The following is a 27350-nucleotide window of genomic DNA, read 5'->3' as shown; positions in this document are numbered from 1 at the left end:
GCGCATTGCCCTCTGCATAAGATGCCATTCTGTCTCCCTTCTTCGTATGTGCAGAACCTTCGTACATCTTGTAATGCCCAACGAAAGGTCCCTTCTTCTGGGAAGCCTTCCTTGAATGAAAGAAAGATGGAATGTCTTTCTTCTCTGTGGTTTCTCTACACCTGGTAGATGGAAATTACAATTGAGCAATTTAGTTTTGTCATCTGATATGCCATGACTTGCCTAAGTTTCTTTTTTCTTTCTACTTCAGGGCATGGAAGACAAATAAGAGACCTCTAAGCTAACTAATTTTTCAGCACAAACTTAGATTGTCTTATTAGATAGGTTTATGTGTCCAGCTAAACTAGAACCCACATTTTTTTCCAGTTAGGAAAGAGAAGTCTTAAACTTTAAGATAAAGGAGCAGCTCCCTTAACATCCACATTTGTGCTGATTACTATATTTAACAAAGTAAATTGAGCATTATGTATTGTACATTGTGTATTCTTGACTCTTTTGTGGAAGATTAGTTGACTGTATATGTACGGATTTATTTCTGGGCTCTATGCTGTTCCATGTTGCTTGTGTTACTGTACCTTTGTGATACGTTTTGAGATCAGGAATTGCAAGTCCTCCCACTTTGTTCTTTTTGCTCAACATTCCTTTGGCTAATCTGGGTCTTTTGTGGTTCCACATGAATTTTAGAGTTGTTTTTCTATTTCTGTAAAAAATACCATTAGGTGTTTTTTTTTTTTTTTTTTTTTGTTGTTGTTGTTTTTTCCCCCTGGGTGGGAGTGCTGGGGGGTGAGAGGGGCAAGGTGTTACTTGTGCTAATAGGTTGAATCTATTTTTAATGTTAAAGATTCAGAAGGCAAAAAACCCATTTTCAGGTAAAGGGTGCCAACTAATTCCAATAATAATCCTTTACAAGTCTCTGCTTGCTAGAGAGTGTTAACTGTTTAGTAGCAGTCGTTTTTAACAAGCCCATAACGCTGCTATTACATGAATTATACATGGCTTATAAAATGATTATTTAGTCAGTGGAAAATTAAATCCGTCAGTGTTTTCCAAATCTGAGCTAGGACATTCATCAGAAAAAACTGTTAAATTTTTAATCAACTGTACTGTGGTTGATGTAGCTATCAGCCTAAATTGCTCTTTCTCTGTCATTCCCCTTGTTGCAGAATATAGTGTAGAATTACCAGCTCTACGATGCTAATTGATTTTTTTCTTGCAGAGATTTAAGACAGAGTGACATGCCATCCAGCATTAAAATAAAAAAGTTGCATGAGCTTCAAAAACACATTTCACATATACTGAATGGTAATTTAATATTTTAGGGTTTTTTTTGATCTTCCTCCCTCTGACTCAACACCTCAAACCAGAGTCTACCTCAGACTGAGATCACACTAAATAGTCAGACCCAAACATTAAAACTAAGAAATTATATAGTGTGTTAAAAGATGGTAAGGTTATAAAAAATAACGCAAGGAGAGAGGATGTCTACTTATATATCAATAAAATAGCACAGTAAAAGAGTAGATTCCCCAAATGCACAAGAGTACTAATACTCCCTATGATCAGATAACTCACTGGACAGTTTTTGCGGTCATAAAGTGATTTAGAGAGCTTCTAGCTTTCTTTATAAATCTCTTCCTTTTTTTTTTTTTTTTTTTTTTTTTTGGTGTACTTTAGGTTCTTCTGATCACAATCAAGGGGAATTCTTATGTTTTTCTTCAGGGAAATTAATTTATTTTTAGTAGAACCTTACAAACTTGTCTTGCATCCATAAAAATAAGTATCTTCACAGGTAGACACATGGAAGAAAGGGAAAGCCTGGCCCTCAGAACCCCTCTCTGCCTACACTCTGTATCAGAAGCATAGCTGGAAATGGGGATCAAAAGATTCAGTGGCCACCCATGCTCCTGACACAGTATTGCCAATCCCAGGACCCAGTTGGCATCACACTGGGGGTTTCTGCATAGTTCTGGACCCTTTCTGGCTTTCTCAGGCATGACTTATCTTTGACAGTATTTTGATTATCTGGACTAGTGCTTCTCAGATTCAAATGTGCATGCAACTCACCTGGGAATCTTACTAAAAGACAGAGTCTGATTCAGTTACTCTAGGGTAGAGCTTGAGATTCTGCATTTCCAGCATACTCCCAGGTAATACAAATACTGCTCTTCCACACTGAGGAGCAAGGGTCTATGACCAACATCTAGAATAAAACTATCCAAGGTGAAAATCTTGGCAGCAGTCCTGGGTCCGGACCACCATGTCGTATGTGGGGCACATGCTACTTCCATCAGATGTGCCTCAGCATGGAGTATCAGTGGACTGAGCAAGCACCCAGAATGGACCACAAAAGGATGGCAGGAGTGGGGTGAAGGAGAAAGAAAGGGAGATCAGACATATCTGCACATGGCTCTAGATGTAGCTTAGGGCATCATCAGGAAGGAGGTGCAGAAGTCATTGTTTCCTTTTCCTTTCCATGAACTCTGATGTAGGTTCTGTCCACCTGGAGGACTCGACTCTTACTGTGGAGAGGCCTCTCATATATACTCAAGGCCCCTCATATATCCTGTTTCCAACATTTTTAGTCCCACCAAAGTCTGGAGACAAACACTTACAGTTTCCCTAACATACCCTGAACTTAGAAACTTTGTACATTTCTCATCACTGTTCCCTCTAACTGGAGTATTCTCCTTTTCCCTGCCTGATGAGATCTTGCTTATTTTTCTAGATAGAACTCCGATAAAAAGTATGTTCTGTCTGCTGTCTGGCCAATTCTCATGTGGGTGGAAGAAACACTATTCACCTGCTGGGGTGGGTGTTGCTGTGGTAGCCACTTAATGGTTCTCTTTGCTTCCATTCTTCCCAACCCCACCCCATTGCATACACCATTCTGAATTCTGAAATGTGTAAATCAGATGATGAAAAGCTCCCCTTAAATGCCCTTCTGCTCCACAAGTAGCCATTCAAACACCTCAATAAAAGTTGGTCTCCCTATCCTTACCTGGAAATCACTGTGCGACATGTCCCTGTCTGTATCTGGGACTCCTCTCTATGCTTGGATCCCCTCCTGCACAGAGGTTCTGACTCCACTGGTCTTTTTTTTTATTTATGATAGTCACACAGAGAGAGAGGCAGAGACACAGGCAGAGGGAGAAGCAGGCTCCATGCACCGGGAGCCCGATGTGGGATTCGATCCCAGGTCTCCAGGATCGCGCCCTGGGCCAAAGGCAGGCGCCAAACTGCTGCGCCACCCAGGGATCCCTCCACTGGTCTTCCATCTGAACTTGTAAGGGGATGAGCTTCTTCCCATTCTGGTCATGAGCTGTTGCCTCTGCCTAGAATGTTCTTCCCCAGTAGCTTTAGTTGCCCAACCTCTTCTCATTCTGGTCTCAGCTCATTTCCCAAATCTAAAGTCAAAGTGGCCTAAGGTCTCTCCCTGTATGTCCTCCTGCATTGCTTCCATCACAGCCTTGAGTACCTGCCATTTTTTTGTTTGTTTGTTTGCTTATTGTCTGTCCTCTTCTATCAGAATTACTAGTCTCATGAAAGAGGGGACTCTGCCTTCCAGACAAATCAGGTGCTGGGAAGACTTTCTGTAATATTGGTTGTATCCATGAATCCCCTTTAGAGAGAGACAGATCTAGACTTGAGGGCCACGAAGAGACCCAGATACTTAATTCTTCTAAGCTTTAGTTTGCCCACTTATAAGGTGGGAATAATAAGAGTCCAACTCTTCAAAGCTGTTGCAGGAAGTAAAATCACATAACACACACACAACATGTGTAGCACAGCATGGCATAAGACACAAGCCTACTTAATGAACCTACAATTTTCATTCTTACCAACAAGCCTTTTATGAATGCAAGAGGAGCAGCAGGGGTTGAGGGAAGCCAGGGGGAGTGAAGGCACATACCTTGGGACCCACATGGGAGCTTTGGCCTTCTCTCCTAGCTCCAGGAGATATCACAAAATAGGGAATGTTTATTTAGAGGATCAGCTTGAAAGTTAGTAATTACCTGATTAATGACCCTCCCACAAAGGGCTTCTGTTCCAGGATGATGGGTTTAAGTGTATCCGGACTCAAGGGGAAGATTCTAACCTGCTGCTCTGCGAATGGTGAAATATTTAAAATTAGATGTATGGAGTGCTGAGGTAATTATGTGTGCGGCAAACATATGGCAGAGGCTATATTTCTCCCGCTGAAAGAAACAAGTCCAAATATGTAACGTACACACATTCTCCTTCCTATAAATACACAGATTGGATGATGCCGTGGCAACATTTTGTTAAGTACCAGAATCCTGGAGAAATCACTCGAAGCACGTTATCAGAAGAACAGATGGCCGGTGTCCCTCCTGGTCTGAAGGTATTTCTGGCTGTCATGTGATTATTCTATAAATAAACCCCACTGAGAGGCAATGGAAGGTAAGCAATCAGTTGCACTCTCTGACTTCACAAAAGAAGGTACTGGAAAAAAATTAAAGGCTGGCTACTTTAAAGATAATTCTATCACAGAACCCGAGGGCTAAAACGGGTCTTGGAAAAACCATCAAGATCATCTCGTTCTAGAAGAAAGGTGAAGCCTCATTGGATTAATTCCAACTTGACTTTTGAAGACCTTCAGAGGACAACTCTAAAATTCCATCATGACATATGTGACCCTGTTCAAAAACCCTGATTGTGTGGACCCTGCCCACTCAAGATTCCACTCACTCAGCTTCTTCCTTCCACAGCCCACTCACCCTGGGGATGTGTTTCAGGCCAGGTAGCCCACCCTCAAGTCTCTTTCAGGCCTCAGGTGGGAACTTGTGAAAGGAGGTTCTGTTAATCAGGATCTGAGTATCTGCCAGGCAATTGCATTCAATATGATTTTTTTCTTTCTTCTCACAAGTGTGCAATGAAACAAGTTTCATTATTTTTATTTTATGGGATAAGGTTTTGAAGTCCAAGATATTAACTATTAACCAACATGACAAAGGTGGTAATTAGAAATAAGAAGGGTTCTCTGCCTCCCTGCCACCCCACTAGAGCTGTATCAACAATCTTATCCTTCTTTTTAATTCTGTATGCTTAATAACCCTGTAGAAGGCTCTTCCCAGAACCAAAAGGGCCACTATTGACTCTCTAAATTATAACATAAAACTTACCCATGTCTGGGTAAGAGATAGCTATATAATGAGAATTTCTATGTCCCATTCATTCATTCATTCATTCACTCATTTTTAAAAATTCTTCAACACAATAATGGGAGTGAAGAATCTCTTCCATACCTGCTCAAACTTATCATTCTTTAAATGTCTCTGTCTCTATAAGTATTATTAGTCTCCCCCTTCCCATTTAGTTACTTAAGCTTCTGAATCATAGTTTCCAGGGCTGTAAAATAGAGAAATTACCTACCATAGTGGGTGGTCATGACTATGACAAAGTGCTGTCTGTGAAGGGCTTGAATCTTTAGCCAGTATGAGTACCCTTTTCTCTGTGTGCAGAATAAAGTAGGGTGATGGCTCTTCTCACATTCACCACAATCCCTCTTTCACTATGGGAGGAACATGTGGCTTTTTTCCAAATTTCTAGGGCTGGAGTTGTAAGAATTTCTTACAGCTTAAGCTCTGTTGGTCTCATTCATGGATGGATGTTCAGAACCAGAATGGGAGTGGGGCCAGTCTCAAGCAGGTGCTTAATGGATTTTTGTTGAAAACACATATTGATAAATGGAATCTGAAAGCAAAATAACTTTTTCAGAAAATTCTCTGCTCATTAGTTTTTATAAAATAGACTTTTCTTCACACATTAAAAATAGCTATTTTCCAGTGACACTTTTATATGATTTTTATCCTATCATGGTAATACTCTCGGCCATTTCTAAAGAAAACTGAAGTTTTCAAGCTGCCTAAAATTTTTTTTTATTACACAATTCCCTTTGTTCTTGCATTCAAGGAATAACCAAGATCTCTAACTTAAAGAATTTTAATGAAATAGTTGCCTTTTATTTTTCTATTTAATTTTAGAAATTGATTTTTTAAAGAAATTGACATTTAAGACAACTTTAGTTTTATGGGACAAAATGCTCTATGTAAATAAAAGTACACTAGAGGCCTTCAAAAGACTTTTGTGTTAATGTGTTTTTATAATTTGTATTTGACTTATGTGGAAAGAATGTTCATCAGTAGAGAATTTTAAGCAATTCTGCTGGAATTTTATTGGCAGAGATAGCCTGTTTGCATTCTTCTGATTGCCAATTTTGTTTTTGCATCAACAAATTTCTTCCTGAAATATTAACTATATTTCAGTTGTTCACTTTGTGAAATTTCTTTGGCCTTGCCATTCACATTTCCTATGGAGACTTGGACTCTGGGAGAAGAAGAGTGTTGATTCCACCTGAAGGAAAGATGTCACAGGCTCGAGGGATGAAACCTTGGGTAGATGGCAGTGGTCCTGGCACTTCCATGGGGCCACTGGGGAGGTTGGCCCTGACACTTGTTGGTTTCCCCACTGGTAAATTGTTTACGTTGGACAAGTAATTCCTCATTTTTTCTTTAACATTATTATAAATGCCTCTCTTTTCTCTTATTCAAAATAACATATGTTCATGGTAGAAAAATAAGCAACTTCAGGAGGAATGAGCGCTTCTGAAATTATCATCTTTCTATTTATATATATTTATGCATATGCAAAAGTGTGTATGTATATGCCCCCACACACACATACACACACTCACACACATTCCCTTAAGAAAGCAAGTGTGATTGGTTATAAATGCCTTAAAGCCCCTTGGACTCTAATCAGAATAAATATTTCAATCCTGTCCTTAGAGCTGTTTGCTGTCTTTGTCATTCTTCTTTATTTTATTTTTTTGGAAATAACTGTAGATTCCTAGGAAATTGCAACAATAGTGCAGAGAGGTACCATGTGCCTACCCCTCCTCTAGTCTTACAGCTGTAAGAAATCTGGTTCTCATCATGTATAATATATAGTTCTTACACAATCCTGTTACACACGTAGTTTGAGAACTGCTAACCCATATCTCTATGAGAAACCATTTCACTGCATTACAACATTTGTGTGCAGTTCTTAGTACCTTGTACTTCACCAAATATTTTGTCGAAATTCCAGTTTTTGAGGTTGCTTAGGTTTCCTTGTTCCCCAATCCCTTCAGTGTGGTTTTGTTATTTGTTGTAATGTTATTAAGTTTATTTGGTGTTGTTTCTACTCTACTTTGTATCCCCCTACAGTCTGGTTGATTTTAATGATTTATCTTGGGGGTTTGTGAAATAACTACTCTGCTTCTAAGAATAAGGGCTATACAAAGAGGTCCACCCAGAGAAGTGGCCCTCTCTCCTTATACCACCATTTGTTTCAACTCTAATCTCCTGTCCAGCTATCCTTTGTAATAAATCTCTTCAGTTTTTGGTTTGTCCTCACTGTTTAACTTGTTAAAAAACTGTGCATGTGTGTGTTTTCTTATATCTTCTTTCTTACATGAAGGGTAGCTTTCTATAGATACATCTTTGCACTTTACTTTTTTCATTTAACAGTAAATTTTGAAAATCACATCATACTAATCAAAACAGACCTTCCTTCATTTTTTCTTATGGTTACAGATTATTCCATTGCCTGGATGTACTGCATTTTTAAAATAATTCACCTTTGAATGAGTATTTAGATCATTTCTAGTATTTTGTAATAACAAACAATGATACAGTGACTTATCTTGTGCATATTCATGTGTATTTCATGTTGTAGATTCCTAGGAATGAAATTGTGGTCTCAAAAGATAAGTGTGTAGGTAATTTTGTTGGATGTTGCCAAATTCCCCCCAAGAACAGTTGTATTGGTTTGCATGTCTGCCAGTAATGTTTGAAGAGAACATTGTCTCACAATTTTGCCCACATGATGTGTTGTTCTACTTTTTAAATAGATTTTATTTATTACAGTAGTTTTAGGTTCACACTAAAATTGAATGAAGAGCCCATATCCTCCGTCTCACACATGGTGGCCTTCCCCACCATCAATATCCCTGATTAGAGTGGTACATTTGCTACAATTGATGAACCTACTCTGACACATCATAACCAAAGTCCATAGTTTCCATAGGGCTCATCCTTGGTGTTGTACATTGCATGGGTTTTGACAAATATATAAGACATGTATTTGTCATTATAGTATCGTATAGAATAGCCTCTCTGCCCTATAAATTCTTCATGCTCTGCCAATTCATCCCACTATTTTCCCTAGCCCCTGATAAACACTGATCCTTTTGCTGTCTCCATAGTTTTGTCTTTTCTGGAATGTCTTATAGTTAAAATCATATAGTATGCAGCCTCTTCAGATTTGCTTCTTTCCTTTACTAATATGCATTTAATGTTCCTCCATGTCTTTTCATGGTTTGGTAGCTCACTTCTTTTTAACATTGAAGCATATTCCATTGTCTGGATGTAGTTTTTTTTATCCATTCACCTACTGAAGAATGTCTTCGCTGCTTCTGAGTTTTGGCTGCCATAAGTATCTATGCTTAGAGTGCTATATGGGTACAAGGTTTCAATTCCTTTGGATAAATATCAAGGAGTGTGACTGCTGGATCATATGGTAAGAGTATGTTTAGTTTTGAAAAGGAGCTACTGAACTGTCTTCCAAAGTGGTGGTATCATTTTGCATTCTCACCAGCAATGAATGAAAGTTTCTATTGCTCTGTATCCTCATTGGCCAGTATTTGGTGTTCTCAATGTTTTGGATTTTGGCCATTTTAATAGGTGGGTAGTGGTATTTTGTTGTTTTAACTTGCAATTCCCTAAGAACATATGATGTTGAGCTTCTATTCATATGTTTATTTGCTATCCATATATCTTTTATCTTCTTTGGTGGGATTTCTGTTCAGGTCTTTCACCCATTTTTAAATTGTTCTGTTCTTTTTCTCACTTAAGAGTTCTCTTTATACTTTGAATAACAGTCTCTTTTCAGATATGTCTTTTGCAAATATTTCCTCCCAGTCTGTGGCTTATCTTTTCATTCTCTTTATAGCGTCTTTCACAGAGCAGACATTTTGAATTTTCATGAACTCCAGCTTGTCAATTATTTCTTTTATGGGTCATGCCTTTGGTATTGTATCTACAAAGTCATTACCATGTCCAAAGTTAGGTAAGATTTCTCCTATGTTATCCTCTAGGAGCTTTATAGGTTTGTATTTTTTATATGTATATTTTTTATTGAAGCTCGATTTGCCAACATATTGTACTTTGTATTTTTGTTTATGATTGACTTTGAGTTCATTTTTGTGAAAGGTGAAGGTCTGTGTCCAGATTCAGTCTCTGCATGTGGATGTCCAGTTACTCCAGTACCATTTGTTTTCCTATTTTTAAGTCTTTTGTCAATCTGAGAGGTGAAAAATGATAATTTAACATTGTTATAACTTGCATTTCTTTGACTATTAGTTAATTTGAACTTTTTCACATATTCAGAGCAGTTTATACATTCTTGTGAATTGTCTGTATTTTTTCTATTTTCCTATTATTTTTGTCTTTTTTCCTTAAATTTTTGAGAATTCCTCATATACTAGGTATCTTAAACCCTTGGATATGGTACACATTACAAATATTCTTTTTTTCAGTTATCTTTTGTTTTTGATTACGGTATTTTATGTTATACATTTTTATAATTTTTTCCTGTAGTCAGTTTCATCAATCTTCTTTATTGCCTCTAGATTTTAAGTCATAAGTAGAAATCCTTTTCCTAGTCTGAAATTAAAAAGGAATTCACCCCTATAGTACATGTATTATTCTATTTTTTTTAAATTTATGTTCTTAATCCATTTAGAGTTAATTCTTGTGTATTTTGTGAAATTAATGCAATTTTCCCTTTTTCCCTCCAGAATCATTACCCAATTCTCCCAGAACCATGTATTTAAAACTCCATCTTTGCCTGAAGTTTGTCTTGATCACTGTGTTCTAGCATCTACTTTCTGCTATAGAGTCTATTATTAATAGAAGTGAGATCTTGTACTTCTCTTGTTTTTGTTTGACGAACACTCTAAGTATGGAACTTTTATCATCTGATTGCCAATGAACGCTTGTTTCTCCTTAATATGGCAACTTACCATGGCATTCATCAGAAGGGAAGGCTGTCAGATCCTGGGCTGTCTCTATCTCTCAGCCTGGTACTCTGTGACTACAAGCTTGAGTGATAGATGGGTATCTTAAACACCCTTTTCAAAACATCCTTTGCTATTCACAGTGGCCATTGAAACCATCCTTCTCACATTAGGAAGCCAAGGACCTTCCTGTATAACAACATGTACCTCCACCCCCTCCCCTGTCCCTCAACAGTAGCCCCTCCCCCCTGTCCCTCAACTGTAGCCTATAGGTTGTAGGCTATGGGGGACTTATTGTCTGCTTTGTTAACTAGTATATCTCAGGGGCTGGTACAGTGTCATATACATGGTAGGCAATAAATTAAGTCTTTTTTAATGATGATGGAGTGAAAAAATAAATAAATGAATCATCTATTACTGTTACATCATTTCAAGTCCACTGTAGGAGCAGCTCTGGTATCAGCTTCCTAGATGTGAAACACTTATTTCTCAGCCATACTTAAGTCAGAAAAATGATATTTCTGAATGTATGTTGCTACTAGGTATCAGAGATCTGTGGGTGTTAATACTATGGATTCAGTATTGCACCAGGGCATTTCACTTCTATTAGCTCACTTAATTCTCAGTACAACTCCACAAAGTAGATATTTTTAGAATGTTTAACAATGGGAAAGGGGAAGCTCAGAAATCTGCAGTGATTTGAGAAAGATGACACAGCTACAGAATGAAGCTAGGTCTTTGGGCTTCAAGTCAAAAGCATGTTGAAAAGTATTGAGTTTTCCCTACAAAATGCAGAATCTAGGAGAGTATAATTATGGTCACAACTTCCTATGACTCACCCCCTTGCAATGACTGATGTATGGTCATTTACTGACTATTTACAAACTATTTACAAAATATTTACAAACTATTTCTTGAGAAGGTGTTCAAACTTTGCTGCTTCTTACAATACTATTCGTGTACCCTGTTCTGTAGCAGGTAATAAATAATTCAGACTGAATTTGGCAGGAGCAAATGTTTGTCCTTTCCCACTTTCTGTTGGCTTGGGAGGAAATTATTTTCCCTCTTCAATTGTTTACTGAACAAAAATGCATTTACATTGTTTTCTAAGCCAGCTGTGTGGTCTGGCCTATTTTCCCCCATTGCTTCGATGAATAAATTGTGCAAAATCTCCTTGTTCCAGTAACAGGAGATCCTGCTAAGAAAACATTCAGTTAGACTCATACAATAAAGCACACCAATCTGACGTCTGGGTCAGATTTAAGAAATCAATTCTCTCCTGCTTCCAAGGAAGTCATTTTATTCTGGAAGACAAACTATCATGGTACAACCTGGAAAATGAAAATCTTTATATTTAGAGCCACTCTGGGTTTTATGATGGGTCAATAGTTGTATTTAATATATGTAAAGATAGGTCAAAGGCAGTTTCAAATAATAATATTTTCTTAAGTCAGAGCTAACTGAGCCCCTCTTGATAACAACATGATAAAAATGCCATGCATTTGTCCAGAGTATTTTATTTCCAACACAAAGTAGTCCTGCATTTTGAGGCAGCCAGAATGCCAGGAAAGGAAGACCAAAAATTATTTGGATTTGACGGTAGACATCTGAGGATCAGTGTCCAGGTGAATGACTTGTTAGTCACTTGACTGAACTCTCTCTGAATGTGTAAAATGTGAAGGGTAAAATGAGATTTGCATATGAGAACTTTCCATATGATGTAAAATATCATATAAACACAACACACTTTATTCCTATTTTTCTTGTATTTTTTTCTTCCCAATGACTTCGGTAGATAGGTAAAGATAGTAACATCTAGGGTCATTTACTTGAGACATGAGCAAGGTAAGCCTTCTGGTTATGTCCATTTTGGAAGGAGGGACCTGAAAGGGACCTTCCTTTGGAAGTAGTGAGGGAGGGAACTCAGGTTTCTCTGACCAGCCCTCTAACTATCTTTGAATGGACAGGACTCCATCGCGAGTCCTTTTCTAGGTGCCGGCAAGAGGTTGAAGAAGACCAGACTTACCCAGTTTACCACAATTGCGGTGTCACATAAGGTTCAGGAAGTATTATAAAAAGAGTAAATCCTAATTCTCCCCTCAAACCCCTCACATCATATGGGAGGGGAAGGCTGATGCAAAATTAAATAATTGTTATTTGTCTGACCCATTTCACAGGCTCTTTTTTTTTTTAAATTTTTATTTATTTATGATAGTCACACAGAGAGAGAGAGAGAGAGGCAGAGACACAGGCAGAGGGAGAAGCAGGCTCCATGCGCCGGGAGCCCGACGTGGGATTCGATCCCAGGTCTCCAGGATCGCGCCCCGGGCCAAAGGCAGGCGCCAAACCGCTGCGCCACCCAGGGATCCCCACAGGCTCTTATTTTTCAGATTCTTGGCTGAAATCTCCTTTGTTTCAATTTGCATAAGACCAGATGCTCTCCTGAGTTCTTCTTTTCTTTACACCACTGGCCAAGAATTATGCGATCAACTCTTTTTCCAAACAATAAGGAGAGAGTAAAGCAACGTGCTCAGTCCACTTGTGCCTCACAGTGTGGGATTGTGGTGGTTCTGCTGCTTTGTGGTGCGATCCTCACTACCCTTTGGATCTCTGAGTGTATAGCTTGCAGCACTTTACAGTTACTGCTCTGGCTGACACTCCCGCCCCAGCTCTAAAGCACAGCAACCTTGCGAGAGTGACCACTATGAAGGCATTTGTCTTTCTCCCATGAATGTCCAGGCCTGTACCATGCAACATGACAGCTACTTAAAGGCAAGAGCACTTGAAATGTGGCTTTTCCAAATAGAGGTGCACCATAAATAGAAAATACATTTTTGATTTCAAGACTGAATACATAAAAAAGAAGATAAAATATCTCGTTATTTTTATATTAATTATTTCTTAAGATGGTAATATTTTGGATAGATTAGGTTGAATAAAATGTATCAAAATTACCTGCATTTGCTTTCGCTTTTTTAAATGTGACAAAGAGAAAATTAAAATTATGTATATAATTTGCATTCTATATCTATGGATTTTGCTAGTTTAGTTTTTGGTGTTTTCAGCTTACTTAGCACATCGCTTCTTCCTCCATGATGACTTCCGCTTTTGTGGCCATTGGTGTTCTTTATGTCTTTTAACCTTCTTGCAACCATTCAAATTTATTAGACACACTCAAATACTGGCCCCTAAAAGAGAAAGGGTTCAGAACAGATCCTTTTCTTCTCAGGAGGTTTCTTCATTCATGTGATAATTTACTGGCCCCTGCCTCAGTGCAGGCCGGCATATCTAGGGGAACTTGGAGGGGCTACCTTGTCAAGCCCTTCCCTTACAGTAAGCATCCACTTGTCTTTCACTGAAAAAATTGAGAATTCTTCTCAGGATTTTTCTCAGAATGGAGACAAGTTGCTGCTTGCACCCCAATTGGGGTACGGGGCAAAGTTGGAAATGCTTAAAGTGGCATCATATGTGTGTGTGTGTGTATATATATATATATATATATATATACACACATACATATATATATAGTATCTTATTTATTTATTTATTTATTTATTTATTTATTTATTTAATATATATATATTATGTGTGTGTGAGGCTGCCCCAAAGGTCAGATGGGTGTATTGGGGCCACAGTCAGGTGATCAACAATTGAACTTGGCTATACTTCTCAGGTTATCCTTCTTAATGGCATAGGATTTGGAGAGCCTTTGGCTGTGTTGATAAGCTCATCTGCTGGACAGTGGGTGGTGGTCTCGATGTTCCAGAGGTCAACTCTGTGCACCTGTGCACAGCAGTCAAACAGCCTTATTCATGCGGCACAGAGGGGATTCGTCGACTGCCTGATGCCTTCCTGTTCCAGCTTACCCAATGCTGGTTGAGTCCTCCTGAAACCTCTGTTAATAATGCCATGGACCAGGGCCTGCAAGGGGTTCTCACCAGTGAGCAGATGGATGATATTGAAGGCATGCTTGGCAGTGTGCATAGTCATGAGCTGCTTGCCATTATTGTGGCCGTACATCATCATTGAGTTGGTAAGGCACTCCACAATGGGTCACTGTGCCTTAGGGAAGCACTTGGCTGCCTAGCACCCTGCACTGTGGGGCAGGTACTTGGCATACTTCTCCTTCACTGCTATATAATCCTGCAGATGCCATTAATATGCACATCATTGATGCTCCACTTCCCAAAGAGCTTGATGTCAGGAGTCTCCGCGACTGCAGGTGCAGCCAGCTGTCTCCCACACGGTCATCCCAAGGATGCAGCTGTGGCATTACAATCAGTCAGGGTGCATCATGAGCTGTCTGGACACAGACAGGAAGAGTAAAGTAGCATAATTTCAATGCAACATGGCAAGCTACTTAATCTGTTTCATTCTTACCATCTGTAAAATGGGTGTGGTACTCAATGCCTATTTTTTTTAAAGATTTATTTTTATTTATGATAGACATAGAGAGATAGAGAGAGAGAGAGAGATAGAGAGAGAGAGAGAGAGAGAGGTAGAGACACAGGCAGAGGGAGAAGCAGGCTCCATGCCGGGAGCCTGGCGCGGGACTCCAAGATCGCGTCCTGGGCCAAAGGCAGGCACGAAACCACGGAGCCACCCAGGGATCCATCCCCTCAATGCCTATTTGGTTCACAAAGTCCAGAAAGTTGTTGGGAAATGATATAACATCTAACATTGGGACACAAACAAACAAACAAACAAAATCAAGAGATGAAACAATCATGTTTAAATGGTATCCCTTGCACATCAGTTAGATGTGAGAAAAAAAAAAAAAACAGAAAGAATCAGCTGATAGGATTAAATCAGCTAGAGATGTGGCACTCCCAGAAGCATCAGAAATGTGTGAGAGCTTTGGGCATAATCTGTGCATGCCAGCATCAAAGCACTGCCAACAGGATTCCTACCCTATGGGCTAAAATAAATGCTCTGGTGATCCCATAGCCAGACCACCGTCCTCCAATAAAGCATTCTCCACTGTAACAAAGTCCCTAAATCTTTAGAAGGGTCTTAGCGTGGATTACAGCAAATATCTTGGTACATCTTTCCCAGCAAGGATGTTGAAGCACCACTGGGGTGAATTTTAAATATGGTCTTATTAACATAACTTTTCCTATAGCTCAGAAAAAGCAGGAGGCTCTCAGAATCATCCCAGAATGTGAAATGTTGAAACTTGGATGTATTTTCATTATGAGTGCAAAATATATGCAAAGTGGTCACCCATGGAATTCAAAGCTACTACCCTGAGGGACTTCTGGGTAGTGTTAAAAGGAGGTCTCAATTATTTAAATGGAAATGGTAATGAGAAAGGGGCCTTGTCTTTATTATACTATTTGGCTGTGATATCCCAGGAAACATGGAATTTGAGGTATGCTTTCAGTGGGTATTGGAGGCTGGGGATGGATAATGTTGGTAAAGGGGATGGTCCAAAACCCTGGGCTGAGACCACCAAGGGGCTAAAGGTAGAGAAAATTCAGAACAATCTTCTCCTACTGTAGCAACTTCTAAAAAGAGTCATCAAGAGGCAGCTGAGTGGCACAGTTGGTTGAGTGGCCATCTCTTGATTTTAGCTCAGGTCCTGATCTCAGGGTCATGAGATCGAGCTCCACGTTCAGTGTGTGTCTGCTTGAGTCTCATTCTCTCTCTCCTTCTGCTTCTTCCCACTGCATGCTCTCTCTCTCTAAAATAAATAAACAAATTAAAAAAAAAATAAAAGGAGTTATCAAATCAAATTGAAATGAAAATTACTTGTCCACAGACAGATATTTAAAAGAACATTCATAGCAGTTTCATTCATAGTAGTAAAAAACAAACTAAATCTTTGCTAACAAGTAGGTGAATGGATACAAAAGTGTGACATATTCATTCAGTGGAATACTCCTCAGCCATAAAAAAGAATGAACTACTGATAAATATAATCACATCAATTAATCTCATAAGCCTTATATGGGGCAATAGAAGCCAATCTTAATATAAGATTAAACATTATATTATTCCATTTATATGAAGTTCCAGAGTAGGAGAAACTAAATTATGGTGACTGGTGTCAGCAATAGTGGTGTGTAGGAGAGAAGAAATACCTGGGATGGTATTAGGAAGGAACTTTTAAGAATGATGGAAGCAGGGACACCTGTGTGACTCAGCAGATGAGCGCCTGCCTTCGGCTCAGGGTGTGATCCTGGAGTCCCCAGATGGAGTCCCACATCGGGCTCCCTGCATGAAGCCTGCTTCTCTCTCTGCCTGTGTCTCTGCCTCTCTCTTTCTGTGTCCCTCATGAATAAATAAAATCTTTATAAGAAAAAAGAATGATGGAAGCATTTTGTGTCATTTCTGGGGTGGTTGCACAAATGTGTATGTCAAAACTCATCAAAATGTACATCAAGGCTACATTTATTGCATGTAACTTATACTCCTATTTATAAAAAGAGTAGAAGAAAAAATCATTATCCATGTTTAAATACAATTTCCTTATATTACAGCCATCATGAATTTATAGGTTCAATTTGATTTCGCGTTTCATCCAAATGTGAGTCTTCTCTTCTCCAAGGCTTTTTTGTCCTTCACTGTTTTCCCAGGAAGTGGGGTGAAAAAGAAAAGCAGCCTGACCCTGAATGGGCTTTACTCACAGGAGAAAGGGTTTACCCAACTGTTGCTCTTAAAAGACCAGAGAACAATTCCCCCTCTATCAGATATCTAGTTTCAGAGCCTGTTTTAATGATAATTGCCCTGTGGTGGTTCCCTTAGCAACCAGCAACTCGCATCTGAAATAGAATTTGGAGTTTGAGGGAAAAAAATCTTGGATTATTTGGGTCACTTTTCCAAAATAGGCCAGCATCTAGAAAAACATCTTCCACTTCAGACAGAATGAAGGTAAAGACAACATAGCTTTACAAGAGAAAAATGAGCTGGTTTCATCACATGCCTTGATAGTTGGTCAGCAAATTTAATCCAGCCTCTGGCCTCTGTTGATTCATTATATTCAAATGAGATCCTGGATGAGTACATAAATCTGGATGAAGAACAATGAAAGTGAATTCTCTGCCACATACTTTATGATGTTTCAAGTCCCAAGAAAGTAAGCAATCTTGTGCCAGTTGGTGTAAAAGTGTGAAGTGGTCTCAAATAAACGTTAGAAGAGCATGGGTGTTCTAATAATGATGATTAATAATATCTGTGCTCCAGTTTCTGGACTTTGATGAATTCCTTTCTCTGACTTGCAATTGTAACATGACTTTGATGATACTGATGATGGTGCAATGCAGCTGCTTGTGAGCATGTTGGCTACCAAATGGCAAGTGGCTACCAAATTTATTGCCTATAGTAATTTCACACTAGAACTTTCATCTTGTGGTTGGAATCCCTTCATTCTTTTGCTCATACTGTTCATACTATTATGCCCAATATCAAAAACTTTGTTCTCTGCCTAAATGACACACCCATTTCAATTTTATCTTCTACAGCTCCTTGACATGCACTTTTCCCACCAGAGAGTCTTTTCTCTGTACCATCACATGATCGATATATGCTTCTTCTTATAATAGGAGGGCTCTATCTCACATGAATAATAAGCCCCTAATTAAAAAAGACCATTTGTTATTTTTGTGCGTTTTCTTTTTTCTTTTCCAATGTTAGTTGAGTGCGTAGGAAGCACAAAGCACTACATTTGACAAATGTAAAAGTACATACCCATTAATAATGCCAGTGCATTAATATATATGATGTAGGCAGAGATAATAAAGTTACAGAAACACTATGGTCATGAACAACTGAATTTGCTAAAATGGCTGTATTATTGGACATTGGTTTTCAAAAGTTCTAAAGACAGCAGTAAAAGTTTTTATTTTAAGAGCAATCATTGAAAGAATCAACTGACCTTGCTCTTCTCTGTCTCAAGTTAGAAAATAAACAGTGAAAATATATCTTAGTGGTTTGCAAGTGATTCAGAGCAGGATGCTCAGCTATTAGAAAGCCATCGATTGGGCTGGAGGAAATGAGTTGGCTGCAGCATGAGATATAAGCCAATGCTCAGGATTGTGAGGTCAGGGAAGGGTGCCAAGGTGCACCACATTTCTTGGCAGGAATTCAAACTCATTGCTCAAAGGCCTGCTCTTATTCTGAATCCAGGTTTTCTAACCTTTGTAAAACTCTTACTTTGATGTTCAATATTTTTCATTCAATCTTCTTGCCTTTCAAGATTCTTGATATTGGTATAAAATCTTCCTCTTTGATTACAGTACCCAAACCCACATTTTTAGGTTAAAATTAATTCACTGCTTTTAGGCTGACTATTCTTTTAGACTGACAATCAACTTTGTTTAGAGGCTCTATTTTCAGAAATATCTTTTATTCTAGAAAATAAGTAAGTTTGCCAAGAGTATCACTCAGTTAATATATATATATATATATATATATATATATATATATATATATATATATATTGGTGGTTCAAGAATATCCAAGCCATTAGCCACTCTCACCAGACTGCTTCAAATAAGGCATATTGGGAAGGGTCATGGCTGAACGGGAAACCAGCAGACACAGTTCTATTCTGGGCTTGACTTCTGTGTGACCTTGAGCGATTCACTCAATTTTTCTGCAGTTCAGTCTACTCAGGTTTTAAAAAATTGGAATGATAATACCAGGATGTTGTGGCGAGTCATCAGATTAGCAAGACAGTTTGGACCCTTGAGACCAAATTAACGAAGAGGATATTCTACAAAAATAGAGGATATTCAAGACTCAGCTCACAGCAATGCATCTTGTGTTCTATGTATTATATTCTCCTTTTTCCTTTCCTCACTGTTTTCAAGATCCGTGGATTATTCCTTTCAAACACTCTATTCTATTTGAATTGTTGCTTGATTACAAATGATGGGATACATGTACACTCTAGTTAAATCACTTCATTTCAATTCAACACAAAAAAAAATTGAAGGAGTACTTGTAGAAAGTAGGTTATTAGTTGTATGATAATCCGTAATCCCTCCTAATATTAAAAGAGTCTCCTGGCTTCTCTCTTTTTCCTAACCATAAAGAATCTAAAGTTGTTTTACTAGCACCACCTCTTTTATTTGCCAAGTGATTACTAGCTGCTGGGTATTTTGCTCAACACTGTGCTTGCATTATCACATGTAGTTGTCACGACTCCACCAGGAATGTCTTACTGATAGATATCCTCATTTTATAGACCAAAAAACGGAGTGAAGATTAGCAAAAACTCAGAATCACTCAAGCTGGGGGTCATAATTGTCCTGTGACCTTGGGTCTCTTAGCTTCTAGCCACTAACTTATACTTTCCCTAAACTTGTGGTTGTCAAATGTGGATAAGCTTTTGAATATTTGACATGCATGTTAAAGATGCAGATTGCTGAGACTCACACACAGATTGTCCTGATACAATGGCTTGTTCATTGCGTATTAGAGACACATCCAACGATTGAGAGTGAGGTGCTCTGCTGTGCATTCAGTGAGGACTGCAGGTCAGAACAAAGGCCTTATAGGGAGCCAATTGGGGGCCATCTTGATGCCAGGTTGAGGTAAGCATATGGGTGTAGCAAACCTTATGGAACTCAGTTATTTGGTAGTCAGGCAAGTATAACTAGAGCCACAGCCCAACGCTTATTCCCATTAGCTGGTAAGTAGCAGTGGTAGGCAGCAATAGGATGGTCACTAGAAGTTACCTCAGTCCTATTGACATTTTGGGTCTGATAATTTTTTGGTGGTGGGGGGGGGAATTGTGCTGTGCACTGTGGAACACTTAGCGAGATCCATGGACTCTAACCACCAGTAGCCAGTAGTATGCCCTCATTAGTTGTAAAAATGAAAAAAAAAATCTCCAGACTGTCAAATGTCCAAGGGACCAACTACCCTTGCTTGAGAACCACTGTCCTATACTCTATCAGATAACTTAGGATATTGGGGAGATCCAGCTAGGGAAGTCCCTTTACTCCATTAAGGCCCACTCTTTGCTCTTCAGTCCTCTATCTTCTACTAGAGGAAATGCCATATTTATATATATAACAAGAAAATAAAATATCAATGGCTGGAAAAGAGGTTCCAAAGGCTGAGTGGACCTGGTGGCTGGTGCCCAACCCAGACTCCTGGAGAAGGCCCGCCAAGAAGAGACAGAAGACGAGTCAGAAATGAAGACTGAGAACCATGATTTGGAATAGCTGTGCCAGCCAAGGGAGGTGTTTTAGGGATAGGACTCCACTGACAGAGGAACATCCTCAGAGGGAAGGAGAAGGGATGTGAGCAGCCAGGAGTCTGAAAAGAAGATACTGCTGTGGACAGGCAGGCACAGGAAGGAGTGTGGTGAGCTGAGGGGGCAGCAGACCCATGTAGGCTGGGAGAGGGGTGGAAGATGAGAAGTGGAGGCAGGAAAGAAAACCACTAAGGGAAAGATTTGTTTGGAAAGGAATGAAAGTTACAGCCCGAGGATGAGGCAGAAGAAAGGGAAAATTGAAGCTGATGTATTTACAGGATAGTTCCAAAACTAGACAGGCTGGCTGATATAACACAGTAAAGGTGTAAAAAGCTGTGTGGTCTAAATAATGGAAGGACTTTCAAGTTATGCATGATGCAAACGGAGGGTGGGAGACGACTGGCCAGAACTCTGGTTTTGCTTGTTTTAAAGCACCGAGAGGAAAAAGTCATAGGGATGGGCCTTTATTTCTTGCTGGCCCTTCCTAGAGGAATCACAGAAATGAGAGGCCTTTCTCCTAAGGTGTTTGCGAGCCAGATGGCTCTTTAAAATATTGACCGTTCATAGGCTTGTAGTTAGTGCTGTGCTAGAAAGAAGTTTATTAACTGGCTCTCTGGCACAAAACAAAACAAAGCAAAACAAAACACTCAGATTTGTAACGTTTGTTGATTTCAGTGGCTAATTTTCAGCTGCCATCCAGAAGCTACTGAATAGGGAATTGGGAGGAGGTGTATTTGGTGGGATCTTGCTAGCAAGTATCTGGTTTTGAGCCTGTGCTAGCTGGCGTCAGCAAACCAGTGTGGTCAGTCTCCTTGAAGTCATGCTGTCTGGAATGCCATCTTCCCAATCCCATGCCTTGACCAAAGGTTTAAACTAACAAAGTGTTGCAGAAGGGGAGGAGGGCAGGAGGTGAGGTAACTGGGGGATGGGCACTGAGAAGGACACTTGATGGGATGAGCACTGGGTGTTATACTGTATGTTGGCAAATTGAACTTCAATAAAAAAAAAAAAAGTCCAAAAACAAACAAACAAAAAGAAGTCATGCTCTCTGGAATGCCATTTTCCCAGAGCCCATGCCCTGACCAAATGGTTGGGCAGAATGAAGACTTTCAAGTTAAGGGTTTTTCAAGGGTTCACTTGCAACAAGGTAATAGTTTCCATATTTTGTGATCTTTTTTCCATAGTTCCACTTAGAATGTACAGGAATGCTATATGCAGGCAGCAGAAAGCCAACTTGAAGCTGGTAGGACAAATGTCACCCACCAAAGATTATTAGGACAATAACAGCAAAATAAAGTAATAGGGGAAAAGTAGACCAAAAAAATGGCTCCTGTGTGTAGAATTTACATTAGCAACTTTTGGTGTTTGATGATGTGGAGAAAGCTTTGATTTCATGCATTCGGACAGACAGAAGAGCAGCTCTGGTGTCTGAGTTGTGCTTCAAGGAGTAGCAGGGTCGTAGACGGAGGTACTTCCAGCCCTCAGCAATCAGCGATTCTGACCAGGGCTTTGGAGACAATAGTTTCTAGCCCCTGAGAAAGGAGCAGGGAAGGGAGGAAGGTCAGGGAGTGTGGCTGAAATCCCTGTATCAGGCTCTCAAATGTACTTCCACTGAACTTACAACATGAGACTGAGACATGGTGGAGACTTCCAACTTAAGGCAAATGGATTTGGACAAAACCTTCCTACATCCTTGTCTTTTGGTTCTTGTTCATTACAGGGATGCTGGGAAGAAAGCTTCATGCATTAGTGTTCTCAGCTTGGAATCTAAGTGGCTATACCTATATAGTCCAGTTGCCCACTGAAAACTCTTTTGGGGGGCATTTTTTATGATAACACATTTTCATATTATCAAAGCTTGTTAAAAATAAATTAATAGCAAATGATGAAAGAAGAAAAACAACCATCCTATAACCTGAAAGTTACCTATGCATTCTCGTGTTTTTCTTTCCAGCCTTTATTTTTTTTCTATTATCTTTGTAATATGTTATTTTACTCTCAAGGTGCTTAGAACAATGGGTTGTTTCTAGTTTATATCCTCCTTTTGAAAAGAGATATTAATAGATAAATGCCAATTAAAGAAATAAACTTGTTAGGATGCCCCCCTTCTTCCCTTTTCTATCCCTGGCTTTGTAAATTAAAGATAGGAATACAGACTGGTGCAAAGAAAAAAAAAACAGAATATTTAATTCCTTAATTTGAACTCAAAGAAGGTGTGTGGGTTGGAGAGCTCTTTGAGAAATAAGAGCAGAGCTTTTTTGTTTGTTTAATAACTGGATGATGTTGAACTACCTCATTAGGCCCATGCAGGTTTAATGATGCTTTACTGAGGGTGCATTGGAAGGTCCCTGCAGAGGACAAGGAATTGTTTTCCTTGAAGATTTCTCAGGCAATTGTAACCTCTTCTCTGTAATTGCTCCACTTGGCTTTGACATTCTTTTCATGGCAAAGGGCTTTCCTAAATGTGTACATGTTTGGGCCACCACCTTTCCTTTGCTCAATTCTCAGCGAACTTTCTTGCTGGGGAGCCTATTACTACTTCTCACTGGGCTCTGCACTCAGGAGTGGTGGGGTCATAAGATTTTCATCTGCTTGTCCCTATAGCATCTGTCCCAGTGGCGAAGAATGGTGACAACCTCTAGCATGTTCAGGATTTGACAGTCTACTGGATGCTTTTGAAACCATTGCATAGTCTACCATCACACCCCTGGGAAGGAAGCAGGAGGGGATTTATTGGAGAGGGAGAGACAGGGGAAATCCCAGTATTTGGTATGATGTCACGAAGCCAGTTGGAAAGTAAAAAAGTCAGTCGGCCTTTGTCATAAACCATTACCATTGCTCTGCTTTGCTTTCCTCTCCTCTTTTGTCTTTCAGAAAGAATCCAGTATCTATTTAGACAATACCTTTTTTGGTGGAAGATTTTAAAATTACCTTTTGTAGCTATAGGTTAGTAGCACAAATCTGGAATTACTCACTATGTATCATCTATGCAATCTTGGTGCTCCCCTTACCTATTGACGTTAGATGATGAGTCAGATTTGTGACTCGACACAGCGTCCCTGGTGCTATAATGACTGGGTGGCCTAATCCAGTGCGAGTCTTTGCAGACTAGCAAAGAGGGATGTTTCCAAGGATGGTCCCATTCAAAGGCTCAAAAAGGTGAGATTATCAGATCAGTCCTTTGGAAACAAATGCCTCTGAATTTAAGGTACAAGTCACATTTCTAGATTACTCCTCCATCTCCCATGCTAGCAGCAAGCAAATGTACTGTTATGGTAATAGGACTGCACTGGGCTTGAGTAGAATTGGATTGGCAAAGATATTTTCATGGGTGATGAGATTTATACATTTTCATGAAACAAAACAAATAACTTTCTCCTTTGAATTGAGCTAGAGATATTGCAACTTCTACTCCCATAATCCACCCGTGCATCAGGAAGTCAATATTTTTTTTCTAATATTTGACAAGACACTCACTGTCTTATCCCTGACAAATCCAGGGAGACTTGCTGAAAGTTGCGTGTGTCAGGGAGGTGGGGAGAGCCGTTGAGGGATTCTGGTAATAGGAATCATGCTATTATTCCACTGCAAATGAGCCTCAGAGTGATTTTCCGGACATTCGCAATTGGTCAAGAGTAAAGATGGAATTCGAATCCAATTCCTCTGATATCAGGCCTTCTAACTCTGAATCCAATTTTCTGTCCTCTCCAGCTCTGTTGCTGCCTGCATAGAGAGTGTTCAATAAAGGTTTGCTGAACAGGATTGAATGGAACGGCAGGCCAGAGGGAGTTTTAGATCTGCCTTCCCAATAAAGACAATTACCTCTCGACCAGATTCTCAGCTTTCTTTTCTGCCTCTGAGTTCATTTGATAAGAGACTTGATTTGGGCTTGTTTTAGCAGATAAATTCAGTTAATATTTATTTTAGGAAAGTGGGATTAGTGAAGATAGGTGGGGAATGAATTATACATTCTCTGAGCGACTGAAGATCGTTAGGAAAACATGCAGCTGCCAGAGATTTCCAAGTGAGACTAGCACAGAAAAGGCTGGAGGCAATTTCCAAATGTTCTGGTTTCTATTTATTGGAATCACTTTGGAAGTGGCAAACTGGACGATTGGGCTGTTAATCCAAATAAAAGGGAAGTTTTTAAAAGAGAAAGTGACACATCTTTAAATATGGAGAAGACAGCTTCTAAGGCTGGCAGTGCTGGCAGCGAGGGTGGGGGCACCACAGTGGTTGAGTGTTTTGTGTCCTCAGTAAGTGTAAGAAGCCAAGAAGAGGAGGGTGAGATCAGGAGAACCAACTCAACCAGCAAAACAGGCCCTGGCAAGGGCAGTCATTTTAATACAGAGTCCAAAAACTGTACACAACTTATTTTGAATAATATTAGCACTGGGCTTTTTTCTCCAGTGGGACAATCTCCTGTAGAATAAAACTGGATGTTGAGGTTGAACAATAATAATACCTAACTGGTCATCCTTCATCCTCCTGACCCATATGCTAGACACTATGCTAACTACTTTGCATGAACTAGCACATTTATTTATTTATTTATTTTTAAAAGATTTTATTTATTTATTCATGGGAGACACACACACACACACACACACACACACACAGAGAGAGAAAGGCAGAGACAGAGGCAGAGGGAGAAGCAGGCTCCACACAGGGAGCCTGATGTGGGACTCGATCCTGGGTCTCCAGGATCACACCCTGGGCCGAAGGCAGCACCAAGCCAGTAAGCCACTGGGGCTGCCCGAAGTAGCACATTTAATGCTTACAGCAGCCCTATGTGCCAGGGAAAGTCATACCACACTTACAGACAGGGAGTTGTGCCTGGGGGCTCAGTCAGTGAAGCATCTGCCTTTGGCTCAGGTCATAATCCCTGGGTCCTGGTCATGCTCAGTGGGGAGTCTGCTTCTCCCTGTCCTTCCACCCCTCCCCCTGCTTGTGCTCTCTCTCTCTCTCTCAAACAAACAAATAAATAAAATCTTAAAAAAAAAAAAAAACAGGGAGGAAAACACACTAAAAATATGGTTTCTTTGCCCTGATTCATAAACCTGAAGTGGCCAAATCAGATCAGAATGCAAAATCAGACCCCATGGTGTTGCATCGTTACTGTGCATCATGGATCAGAGTACCTGAAAGGAGCATAGAGAACAAGTCACTTGAAGCATAAAATTTCCAAGGTCCTTTTCCATTACAGAGATAGCTTAATCTTTTGGAAAGGAAATATCCAGCCCTCATCATCAGAAGGGATTGAAGTTAAGAATCCTCTTCTTTTGCTATTTTGGACTAACTGACTCAGGAACAGGGCGATGTGGACAGGTGGGTAGGATCCACCAGGCTTACCAGTGAGAGAGAGCTAGTAAAAACAGGGGCAGGAGAAGGAAGATTATCTGGGTGTCACTCATTATTTACTCAATGAATATTTGTTGAGCACCTGCCATATGCCAGGCAATGTCCTAGACACCAGGACACAGTGCATGCAGCAAATCCCAGCACTGTCACTGATTAGCTAAGCTGGGCATGTTACTTAAACCCTCTGAGCCGCTGCCCCTTATCTAATATGAATTTAATGAAGCTCAACTCTGAGGGTTGATGTGGGGAGAAAATAAGACAATCGTGTAAGATGCCTGGCTCATGGTAGAAACACATTTAAGTAGTATAATGCTATTTCTATGTGTCATTAAGGATTTCATTCACTTTAGAAAACCAATGTCCAGTATTTTTCATGGTATGATAAGGTATCATCTTCCTATGTGTCTCCTAAATATTCCATTGAATCTAGATGCTTCACCTTGTTTCCTGGAGGATGCTAAGTGTCAGTTGATTTCTTGAGTATTCAATCCCATGTTTCTGGGCTCTATTCACCCTCCTCCTCCTTCTCCTCCTCCTCCTTTCTTTCCATACAATATGGGTGATGTGATGTTTGATACTGTGTGTCAGCTTGATGTGGCCACATCCTGCCCAGACATGTGATCAAAGATCATTCTGAGTATGACTATGAAGGTGTTTTTGGATGAAATTAATATCTGAATTAACTTACTGAATCAGTAAGTGAAGCAAATTGTGCTTCTCCAATATAATTAGCCACAGCTAATCAGTTGAAGGCCTAAATAGAAGGAAAAGACTGACTCCTGAGAGTTAGAGGTAACTCCTTCCACTCGACTCCTTTGAGCTGGAACATCAGTTTTTTCCTGCTTTTTGTACTTGAACTGAATATCCATTCTTAGATCTCGATCCTGTACCTTTGGATTGGAACTTACACTATTGGCTCTCCTGGTTCTCAGACTGGAACTGGAACTCTGGCTCTCATAAGCCTTTAGTCTCTAGCTTCCTGACTCCAGATCTTGGGAATTCTCAGCCACCATATTTGCATGAACCCATTCCTTATAATATATCTATATATAACACAAAATACTACATATATATTGTCATAATTACATATAAATACATTACACAGCAAATATATAATGATATAGTATATACTGATATATAATATATAATGCAATTATATAAATAAATTACATATAATTTATATTATAATACTTATATGGTATCTATTTTATAATAATTATGGAATATAATTGTATATGAATCATTAATCAAATTGTACATTAGTCACTAATCATATATCAATATAAATTAATCATTGTATTTCTATAGTTATATAAATTTGGCTCCTGAAAAACTTAACTACTATTGGGAAGCTGCTGACCAGAAGCCCTATTGATAACAGAAGCCATAAAGAAATATTTTGTATGTTATATGTATTATGTACAATGTTCTCAAAATGAACTAGAGAAAAGAAAATGTTTTATGAAAATCATAGGAAAGAAAATACATGAATTGCAGAGTACTGTATTTATCAAAACAAAATAAAAAAATCCACATACAAATGGACCTGCGTGGTTCAAACCCATGCTGTTCAAAGGTCAACTGTAGCTATGTAACATATAATATAGTTCTATTACATATTATAATTATACAATATGTAATAACACTGGTTCTATTTCTCTGGAGAACCCTGACAACACAGTTCGGGATGCTGAAGTAGAG

At 39.3% G+C, this 27350-nt stretch overlaps 2 long non-coding RNA genes and 1 pseudogene across 3 annotated transcripts in view; 2 read left to right on the top strand and 1 right to left on the bottom strand.

Annotated features, from left to right (window-relative positions):
- The window catches only part of LOC119871242, a 29279-nt gene extending 22518 nt beyond the window's left edge, over window positions 1-6761 (top strand). Inside the window, exon 3 of the long non-coding RNA XR_005357227.1 lies at window positions 4257-6761. This is a non-coding gene — a long non-coding RNA (uncharacterized LOC119871242). The remainder of the gene's footprint in view (window positions 1-4256) is intronic.
- Window positions 6762-13724: 6963 nt separating this feature from the next.
- LOC100683310 lies at window positions 13725-14332 on the bottom strand (annotated as a pseudogene).
- A 2544-nt stretch (window positions 14333-16876) lies between these two features.
- The window catches only part of LOC111095266, a 93102-nt gene continuing 82628 nt past the window's right edge, over window positions 16877-27350 (top strand). For both annotated transcript variants that reach the window (XR_005357226.1, XR_005357225.1), the window contains exon 1: window positions 16877-17159. This is a non-coding gene — a long non-coding RNA (uncharacterized LOC111095266). The remainder of the gene's footprint in view (window positions 17160-27350) is intronic.

The sequence above is a fragment of the Canis lupus genome, chromosome 3 (assembly GCF_011100685.1).
Source record: "Canis lupus familiaris isolate Mischka breed German Shepherd chromosome 3, alternate assembly UU_Cfam_GSD_1.0, whole genome shotgun sequence".
Taxonomy (NCBI): Eukaryota; Metazoa; Chordata; class Mammalia; order Carnivora; family Canidae; genus Canis; species Canis lupus.
This window is presented reverse-complemented; position numbering and strand designations above follow the sequence as displayed.